Source organism: Saccopteryx bilineata, chromosome 3 (assembly GCF_036850765.1).
Source record: "Saccopteryx bilineata isolate mSacBil1 chromosome 3, mSacBil1_pri_phased_curated, whole genome shotgun sequence".
In the NCBI taxonomy this organism is placed as follows: domain Eukaryota; kingdom Metazoa; phylum Chordata; class Mammalia; order Chiroptera; family Emballonuridae; genus Saccopteryx; species Saccopteryx bilineata.
In genome coordinates, this window is record NC_089492.1 from 157,236,503 (window position 1) to 157,247,679 (window position 11,177).

Consider the following 11,177-nt stretch of genomic DNA (forward strand, 5'->3'; position numbering starts at 1 on the left):
TATGGCTATGTGATCTGGTCAAAATATTTTATTCTTTTGATGTGAGGAGAAAGTAAATCCTTTGGGTTGTTTTTAAAGAGACTGTTTTAAATAAAATAACATATGTATGTACTTTATTTTAAAAATAGTACTATAAACTAGCTAACAAAATATCAGTATTTTGCTTTCCTAGTCTCCATGACATCCTCTTTAGAGTAATCTCTTTTAGTCCTTGTAGCTGTTTTTATGGTATTTATATATATTTACCTGCTTATAATTTCTTTACCCACCTTTACTATTCAACATGGGAAATGATAATGAAAACTTTATATAGCACTACTCTACCTGTTTTATCTTCCAAAATAGCTAAATAAAATTTTTTATTTAAATTGATAATCAGTTTTGCTATGAATATGTATTTACATTGCTAAGCCAAGTAATATAGTCTTATTACATTTCTTTTCTTTTTGGAATTTTTGCTTTTCTTATAATTAACACAGCTTAGGTTTTTAATTTACTTATGTTTTTATTGCATTTGTCATGAATTTTCACAAATTCTGTGACTCTTCAAAATTCTTATTTGTATTTAACACATTATGTAATAATTCCCATCTTCTCATTCTCCTCTTTTATTTCTCTCTTCTCCATGTGCTTTCCTATTGTTGACATGTTTAAACCATTGTTGTCTTTGGTTTAATTAATTTATATATTTTATCTTTACTTCTTTTTTTATTATTTTAATTTATTGTGTTTACATAGATTCTAGTGTCACGCAGAATGCATCTCCCCTCCCCTGTATTCCCATCAACATCTCTCTCGTCCCCCTCCCCACAGCACCCTCCCCCTTGACTTCAGGTTTATCCTATCCTATCATCCCATTTCCCTCTGTCCTCTTTTTCTCTGGTCTCTTTGATCTCTCCTCTGTCTCAATTCCATTCCTCAGTTCACATTGTTTATTGGATTCTTCAAATGAGTGAGGTCATATGATATTTTTCTTTCTCTTCCTTGCTTATTTCACTTAACAGAATAGTTTCCAGGTCCAACCGTGTTGCCACATAAGGTAAGATTTTTTTCTTTTTCATGGCTCCATAGTATTCCATTGTTTATATGTAACACAGGGGACTATATCAAACTAAAAAAGCTCTTGCACAGCTAAAGACAATATGAACAGAATAAAAAGACAAGCTGCACAGTGGGAGAACATATTCGACAATACATCTGATAAGGGCTTAATAACCAAAATTTATAATGAACTTGTAAAACTCAACACCAGGAAGATAAACAATCCAGTCAAAAAATGGGCATAAGAAATGAATAGACACTTTTCCAAAGAGGACATATAGATGGCCAATAGACAGATGAAAAAATGTTCAACATCACTAATTATTAAAGAAATGCAAATTAAAACCACAATGAGATACCACCTCAACCAGTCAGAATGGCGCTCATTATCTTTACTTTCTTTTAATGTCATTACATTGAATTGGCGGAAGAGACATTGACAACTGAATGTATTAAATCTACCACTTCTAGTTGGTGGTGGGAATATTATGGTGGTTCCACATGGCTTCTTATGGACCTCCCATACTTGAGTTATTAAAATATCTCTAGTGTCTTTTGTGGTAGTGTCTGTTCCAATATAAATTCCTGGGTGGGACACCAGCACAAAAAAATATTTGCTGCGTGTGTGTGTGTGTGTGGTGTGTGGTGTGTGTGTGTACAGAAATTCTAAATTTCTGCTTTAAAGAAATAAGTAAGTCAGAAAAAACTAAGAACTATATGAATCCATACATAGCTGGGACATAAAAATGAGACTCAGAGACTTGAACAAGAATGTGATGGTAACAGGGGTGGGGGGGGAAGGGGAAGGGAGGATGGGGTAAGGAAGGAGAGAGGGCATGAGGGAGGGGAGGGACACAAAGAAAACCAGATAGAAGGTGATGGAAGACAATTTGACTTTGGGTGAGGGGTATACAGCATAATCAAATGTCAAAATAATCTGGAGATGTTTTCTCTCAACATATGTACCCTGATTTATCAATGTCACTGCATTAAAATTAATTAAAAAAAGTTTTAGAACTAGTTAGCTAAAATATAATCAACTGTTCGAATGCTATAGAAACATTTATGTGGTACTTATGTACTCTTATTGATCAATTACACCATGTTAAATTTAATTTTCTAAATAAAATTAAAAAAATAAATAAATAAAACTTTTTCTTAAATAATAATAAAAACATACATATATTCAATATTTAACATCATGGGTATAAAGATAAACAAAAGCATTGCATTTATGTTTCTCAGTTCAGACTCTTTTTACACACAAACACACAAAATCATTTTAATTTAAAAACTCTTGTTTAATATATTTTTCCACCAGCCTACATATTCTTGAATTATTTTACAAAAAGAACAGAGTCCGTCATTTCACAATACTTTATATACTGTAACCATCAGTGAGAAAAGTAGTAAATCTTTTGCATTCATAACTAAGTTTGCATTCATACTATATTGAACATCACACATTTTTATAAAAGCATGTTTTTACTAAAGATGAGGAAATACAGTTAAAAAATATGTTCACCAAAATAGAGAATGGGTCATCTTCTTCATCTCCAAGAGAATAGTTCAGAAAGAGAAAGGTGGAAGCAACAAAGACTGACTTTCACTACCTGGTGGTTTTTGTCATGATGTGTTGACAGAATTTCAAATACAGATGTGCATCTTTATCAGGACATGACCAGAGGCTGTTAGCCACTGTCATCTTGGCCAACACAACAAGTCCTGTTATCACTGGAGTCTTAGATACCCAGAAATTCTGTAAGTCAAAAATGCTTATACCTCTGGGACTCTCACACATATTTTAAAAACAAAAAATAGAAAAACATATAAACCAAATGCTAATTTTTATATTTTGGATGATGAATACAACCAGCTAGACTTATTTGTATTTTTCCTGTTAGAAATACTCTTAGACTTTTTGAGGTTGTTACCATGTAAGGCTACTTTTTCCAATTTCTTCTTTTCTATATTTTAGAGCTGATGAAATCACCATTATATTTTTATAAGATTTCAAGTTTAGAGATGTTGAATAATTTGAATATGACATTGTTAGTAAGGAGCTGATATAGTGTCCATCCTAGATAGAGTGATTTTCAAACATGATTTGTACACAGTGTGTCTCAGAAATCTTTTGGATTTTTTTTAAATGTTAGTCTCAATTCCTTCTTTTCTGCAAAAGTATTTTGTGTTCCAACTTTCACAGCTCCAGTTTCTTCCATAATTCTTTTTAAGACATATTTATATAGATTTTTACTCCTTTAGTATATTGGTCAAAATGATGGGATATGAGCATAATTTTAGTTCAAAGCCCAACCTCACCCTTACTAGATGTATTAACTTGGGGAAGTTATCTAACTTCTTTATGCTTTCATTTCTTAATTTTAAAATTATTAAACCCTACTTAAATGGTCTGTTGTGAGAATAAAATGAATTAATATTTGACCCATTAAAAAGGTTTAATAAATGATTCTTTTTAGTTAGTTACTAGTTAGGAACCCTTCTCAAAGTATTCTAGACTTGACAATATTCTCTAAATTCAAGTATTAGTGTAGGTGTGGGTTGACAAGTATATACAATGACAAATCTTTTTAAAGTTGATATCAATTCAATGATTAGTACTATAATTCTACCAAATTTAAGTTCAGCTGAGGCTGTCAGCCTTAAGTATATATTTTTCTTTCATGTTTATACATACTATAATAAAATTAGAACATATAATATTTATAAGGTTGTTATCAAATCAAAATTACTTTATGTATTACAATAATATTTTAATGAGTAGTATAATATGGAACTTCTATTTTTAATGGTAAAGTAACATTGGCTGCATTTCACTCTCCAGTATGGTGGTCTATGCTCATGTCCTCTAGATTCCTATAAATATGGAAGGTGTTTACATCAAGATAGGTTTCTTTACATTCCAGTACCTAAATAGCTTGATTCCTGTTCTGTATCAGGTCTATTTAAATACACATAACAGACCTGAGAGTATCACCAAAACCTCATACAGATAAAACTCCACCAGCCTTATAAGCTCTACTGGAGCTTGGGTGTGAGAGTGACATCTCAGGTATACAGTTATTTTTGAATAAAACAGCAACATGGCAGTGTTTTCTGGTCACTGCTCTGCACTGAGATTTCAGTGTTCATTCACCAAATTCCAGTCTCTCTTTTTCTCTCTTTTTCTTATTCTTTTCTCTGTCTTCTTTCTCTTAATATTTTCTCTTTTTTTCTAGAATAAAAATCATCATGCTTGCATTTTACATCATGCACATCAGACTGCCCCTTACCCTCCACACCCCAGTACCCACTATATCCATGTTGGCGGGGAGCTACTACATCTATGGATTCTTTTTTTTTTTTTTTTTTTTTTTGTATTTTTCCAAAGCCAGAAATGGGGAGGCAGTCAGACAGACTCCCGCATGCGCCCGACTGGGATCCACCCGGCATGCCCACCAGGGGGCGATGCTCTGCCCATCCAGGGCATCGTTCTGTTGCGACCAGATCCACTCTAGCACCTGAGGCAGAGGCCACAGAGCCATCCTCAATGCCCGGGCCAACTTTGCTCCAATGGAGCCTCAGCTGTGGGAGGGGAAGAGAGAGACAGAGAGGAAGGAGAGGGGGAGGGGTGGAGAAGCAGATGGGCACTTCTCCTGTGTGCCCTGGCCGAGAATCGAACCTGGGACTCTTGCACACCAGGCCGATGCTCTACCACTGAGCCAACCGGCCAGGGCCCATCTATGGATTCTTAAGGAAATGAGAGGTTTTATCTCTTTCCCAGAGGCATTCTGATTCCATCTATTATAAAAAGATTGCTGGTCAGGGCACACAGGAGAAGCATCCATCTACTTCTCTACTATTTCCCCTCTTGCTCTTTTCTCTCTCTCTTCTTCTTCTTCAGCCATGGCTCAACTGGAGCAAGTTGGCCCCAGATGCTAAGGATGGCTCCATGTCTTCTGCTTCAGGCATTAAGAAGAGCTCAGTTGCTAAGCAATGGAGCAATGCCCATATGCGCAGAGCATCATCCCTTAGTAGGTTTTCCAAGTGGATCCCAGTCAGGGCACACATCTGTTTCTGCCTCCCCTCCTCTCACTGAAAAAAAAAAGGTGGTTTAATTCTGAGTAAGGGGATATAGATAGGAGAAATTTTGCCCCCTAAAAGACATCCAAAATAATTTTTTTTAAAAAATCATGACTAATGATAAATATAAATAAACAGAGATTAATAATTGAAGAATTTATCTTATCTTCTAACATCTGGAATCTACCATCAATGATATATGTTGAGACATTCTAAAACAGTATATGCCTTGGGGCTCACTGATCTATTCTGACTCCTGACAATTTCACTTCTACAACATCAGAAAGATCCTAAGCTTGAGCTTTTCTCAAGTCTGCTACAAATAAAAGGAACTCAAAAAATGGAAAACTGTTTAGTTCTATTTTGATGTAGAATATGGAAATGACAATGTCTATCCTTGTCCTTGGGTTGGGTTGGGGCTGATCGGTTAGACGGAGTTGTTGTAACCTGGGTTTTGAGAATGGGAAGGTCTTATGTCCCACAAAGGATGATGAGAGCTTGCTTGGAGTTTAGAGTAAGCAGCATGAACGAATGGTGCCTAGTTTCTAGTTTTCCTTGGGATATTTATTTCTTTATCTTTATCTTTATCTTTATTTATTTTGAGAGAGGCAGGAAGTGAGAGACAGGAACATGGAGCTGCTCCTGTATGTGCCCTGGTGAGAGAATCAAACTGGCGACCTCTGTGCCAGGACAACACTTCGACCAGCTGAGCCATCCAGCCTGGGTTTTATTGATTGATTGCATTTTAGAGAGAGGATGGAAGAGAGAGGGGAGAGGTAAGTGGTGGAGGGGGAAAGGAAGCATTTATTTATTGTTCCACTCAGTCATGCATTCATTCACTGGTTGCTTCCATGTGTGCCCTGACCGGATTTCAAAACCTTGACCTTGTTGTTTCCAGATGCTCTTAACTGACTAAGCAACCAACCAGTGCCTTTCTTTGGATATCTTATATGTATTCCATAACAATGCATAAACAACATATTATCTACATTTTATAGATTCTACATTATAGCAAGATTATTTTAAAAGGGCTATACTTTGGTAATAGTAATTTTTAAGGATTTAGACATATTTACCTTTTTTTTTTTAACTCTACTCCCTACCTTTACATTAACATTGGAAAAGTATGCCATAATATTGTTCTTAAAAACTATTGTGTGGTTAGGTGAAGATAGACACATATTTTTAAAAAATGTATTATATTAAACATTATGGTTTAGAGTGACTATTATGGCTAAATAATAAATAAGTACAGTAGTCAATGTAAAAAATTATACTGTGTATTTTACTAAATAGGCCCATCAAAGTTGAAGGTATATTTGAGACTTTTCAGTGTTATACATAGCAATATTTCTACTGCTTACTACAAAGTTTAAAATTAAACAAATAAAAAGCATATTAGAAAACATTTGTTTACATGAAATAATTTGAAACATGTTGCTTACTACTATTTAAATAAAAATATGATATGCACTTGCATAGTTTTTGAGTACAGTTAATATTAGATTTATTTTGTTTAATTTTTAAACTTTTTGGGTTGTTAACATTTGTATGCTCATTTAAAGGATTTAATCATGATTATAGATTAATGGTCTGCAAAATTGTTACTTTATATTTATATGAATGCACAGTACAAAATAACCTCATCTAAATTTGGAAAATTTATTGGATTTCTTTGAAGGTATAGAAAGCAGGAAATAGTGGAAGAGGGATGTTTGAAGATGTAGATCAATGCTTTTTCTTCCTGAGAGCCCTACACTAAAGTTGAGCTACAGTAAATTCCTATGCCTGAATAGAAAGCCCTGAAAATAGGAACTTCCCATAAAAGTACCTACAGGTTTCTCATCATGACAGCACTGGGAAGAGCAATCTAGTGTTCCAGGCACCTATGGCCAGTCAAGTTTTCTCTACCTTACAGAAGTGGTAAATAATCACTGGAACAAAGTGAGTCAAGATACTTAAGATTCACTCTTGCAAAGAGAATTGGAACAACAAAATCACTCTCACTGATGAAATTGGAATTTTTTTAATTAGCATTTCTAATTAAAATTTAACATCTCACTAGCTTTGTATAGGATTTTTTGCTTCCTTAACCTCACGGAAACCTATCTGTTGGCTCTAAATACACACTTTACCATGCACCACTTGAGGATTTCAATTAATCCCAAATCCTCCAACTTTGGTTTGTGAAGTCCTCTTTTTCCGTGAGCCATTACTTCTGGTTTGAATACATTCACTGAGTCCTCTCAACAGGTTTCTGGTGTGTCCTGATCAACCCCCCTTTTCCCTGATTATTTCTCTACCATCTTAGAAAATAATTTTATAAATTTGACTGTGATTATAAAAGATGATAATTGGTGATCATAATTACAATGAGCTAGGCCCCTTTCATGTACCAGGAGATGTGATGGGTTTTATACATTCAGCAAGGGGAGGGCTGAGTTGCACTTGAATCAGGGTTCATCTGCTATACCCTAAACCTGGGTGACCATCACTACCCTACCCCCTGAGGATCAGAAGTGTGGGGAGTACAAGCATGTCATTCAAAACAAAAACTTTTCTGTGTGCTCCTCAAAACCTTATACTCAACCATAAAAATTAAAGCTATTAGTGATTTTTGGTTCTGAAGAGTAAATGTACTTTGATGTAATGTGGATAATCACCAGACACATTTGGACATTCTCTTGTATGTCAACAGAGAGAGGTCAGTCTACTCTGAAACGTTTGCCACCTCAGTCAGAACTGAAAACCTGGCTGAACTTACCCTTTGTCAGAATTCTGAAGAAGATTCTGAGATGACAAAAGTTCCTTAATACACCTACCAGAATCTGTAAACAGTCATACAGTCTGCTTGAGCTAGGACATAAAATTAGAGAAAAAACAAACAAACAAAAAGTTCATAATAATCATTTAAAACCACCTCTATGGAATATACTATTTACCTATAAACATCAGCAACTCTGGATGCCTGAAATCCCAGACAATTGACTTTGAATCCAAAGGTTTTCCTCAGTGAAACTTCATGTAATAATAATGATACAAAAATCTTATCACTACATATGCATTTATTTAACTTTTATGATTTTCTTTTTGAAGTTATTTAAGCACAGAGAAGTAGTTAACATTTAAATTTGGTTGAATAAACTTGCCCAAATCTTATAGAAGTTAGTTAAGAAAATACCATAATGGGGGAAAAATTAGTAAATGTGATTATTTAATAGAGAGCTTTCCAGAGTGGGGAAGGTGAGAAGAGAGCCCTTCCAGAAACCCTTTCCATGAAATTTTCTTTCTCAGTTTGCTCTTATTTGGCCAAGCCACTATTTTTGAATTACTTGTGAAGGTAGAAAGTGAAATAGCAATAGATGAAGTGTAATGGGGATGTCACAGACTTGCCACCACTGAGCAGCTCTGAGAGCATGGGAGATTTTAACATAATAATTATAGCATAATTATTTAAACATAATAATTATAGCATCTTTTGTGTAAGGTCTTTCTTCCATGGAGACATGCCAACGTTCATCATCATCAAAAGTATTTATTTAGCCTACACATGGTTATAGTTCTGCTGAGTGCTAGTTTTTCCTATGATAATTTTTATAACATCTTAAAAGGGTAAAGAAAAGCTGGAGGTGGAGGAGATGTAGGGAAGAGAAGATTAAAGAAAAGTCTTAGCTATTTTAAAACTACTCTCGGTAACTTTAGAGACCACAGGAATAAAAGAATCCCACAACCTGAAAAAGACATTTCTCATCAAAGGATGGAATAGTAAAGAATCATTCCCTAACAATCTTTCTATTTTTTAGAAAGATCATTAATTAATTAAATTTTGGAAAGCCCACGTGTACAGGGCATTTCCTATCAACTACCGTATAAAAGTTAAGGAATGTTTTAACTAAACATATCTATATTTCACTTAACCTTGTAAGCATTTTAAAGAATTCTAACAGAAGTAAAAGCTTTCTTAGTGGGTGTTATTAAATTTATTTTTGCTAATTTCCTTAGGTTGGCAAAGCTTTGTCAACTGCAGATATGCTTTTAGATCTAAACAAGTTTAGTGTGAAACATTTAAACATTTTTGATGAATACATGAAGAACACATTCAGCCAATTCAAGGCAAGTAAGTTGTGGAATTATGTAGATCTAGAATTATTTCCACAATTATTTTCACACTACAGCTTACACATATGTTGAAAAGTCTATTGTAGGATCTACAGTATTTTGAAAATTTCATAAGGACTGGAAAATAAAGTGCAGATATTTTATAAAATACTTAACCAAATGGTTCACACAAATATAGAAGCAGACTGTGCACTTGGAGATCCCCTTTTAGGCCCTCTTCACTTGAATTTAACATATGTGTCCTACTTTTTTAAAGTACCGAAAATATTTGCAAGTATGTTTATTGAAATGTTTCTAAGTTCTTTTCAGTAGTCATCCCATTTGCATCCATACATAATTCCCACTCCTTTTTGTGGGCATGGTGAATGTGGAGTGGAAAAACTTGGATAATTATGTCCTAAGAGTTTGTAACATTTTAAATTTCCAAAGGAAAATTAGACCTATAATTTTTTTTCCAGATATGCAGCTGAGAATTACATTTTTAAATCACTAATTTCACTGCAAAGTAACACATTCAGTTCTGTCAAAATCTGCCTCTTCCCATTCTTCCTCAACTGTGCCAACACCCATCTCCTTTTTTCCTGTTTCTTTGATCTCTTATAGATTGAGAACAAAATCTCTTTATTCTCTTGAAGAGAATATAAGTTTAATTTCTGTTTACAAAAATGACTTCTCTTAAATTGTAAAGAAATAGCAATTAATTGAAGAATTATTAAATCAGGGACAAAGATTACAATAATGTAATTCAAGAATTTATTTAATATATTAGCCCCCCATTTCAATAAAGTGAAATAGTAAAATCCAGGATATTGTACAGATATACTCAAAGTTGATTTATCCTTCTTTAAAAAAACATTTGTTTAAAATTAATTTTCAATCTCAAAAGTATGATGTGATGCCTTTTCAGGTATACATAGTTTATAAAACATGATAAAATGTAACAATTGCTTATAAAACAAGCTATATTAATAAAAATTTATATTTCTTCTAAAGGTTATTATTTTGTATTGACTTCCTCTGAAAATAAAATATGTAAGTGATAAACACATTGCATGGGGTATTAGAATCTACTATAAATTGTATGCTAATAAAGAACAAATCTAGAAATTCATTTTCTACATCAGCATTGGTTACATGAAATGATATATTATACTTTCAGTGTCAAATAAAATTATTTATGGAATATATGTATGTATGTGTTTGTACACATATTGGAACAGTCTTATCAGGGGTGAGATACAGGGTCAGAGTGGAAACAGACAGTTCATAGTGAAACTGTTGTCAAAGATGAACCCCTATGACCCAATGGGACCACTGAGAGGTAGTTTTCTGCTAGGGCTTTAACTATTCCTGGGTGATTTAAACCAATATCAAAATTTCCCTTAAATTGTAGATTTTATTAAGTAAGTTTTTTATTCTTGATTATAATGTATGAATTTAAATCATTTACAATAATTACATGATGGGAATGTTTATAACTAAATTCTACCTTTAATAATAACCCCAACAAAATTAATCATTCATATACCCAGAAAGAATATGACCTAAAGGAATATTTATTTGACTTGAGAAGTAAAATGCTTCTACACACCTACTTAATAATTCCCCCTTTCATATGAGATAAATTATAAACTCCCCACATATAACACTCTCCCATGTATAAGATGTACCTTAATTTTGAGGCCCAAAACTTGGAAAAAAATGTATTATATAAAGTTATTGAACTCAAGTTTTATTCATCATAAAATTCATACAATTCATCATCACTGTCAAAAAAGTGAGAAATGAAAGTAAAAAATCTACAATGACTAAATAAGGCACACCCAGTTTTTAGACCCCAAATTTTTGGAAAATATAATATATGCATCTTATACATGGGGAAACATGGTAACATCAAGCAGTATTGTATAGCAAGCCATACACAACAGTTAAAT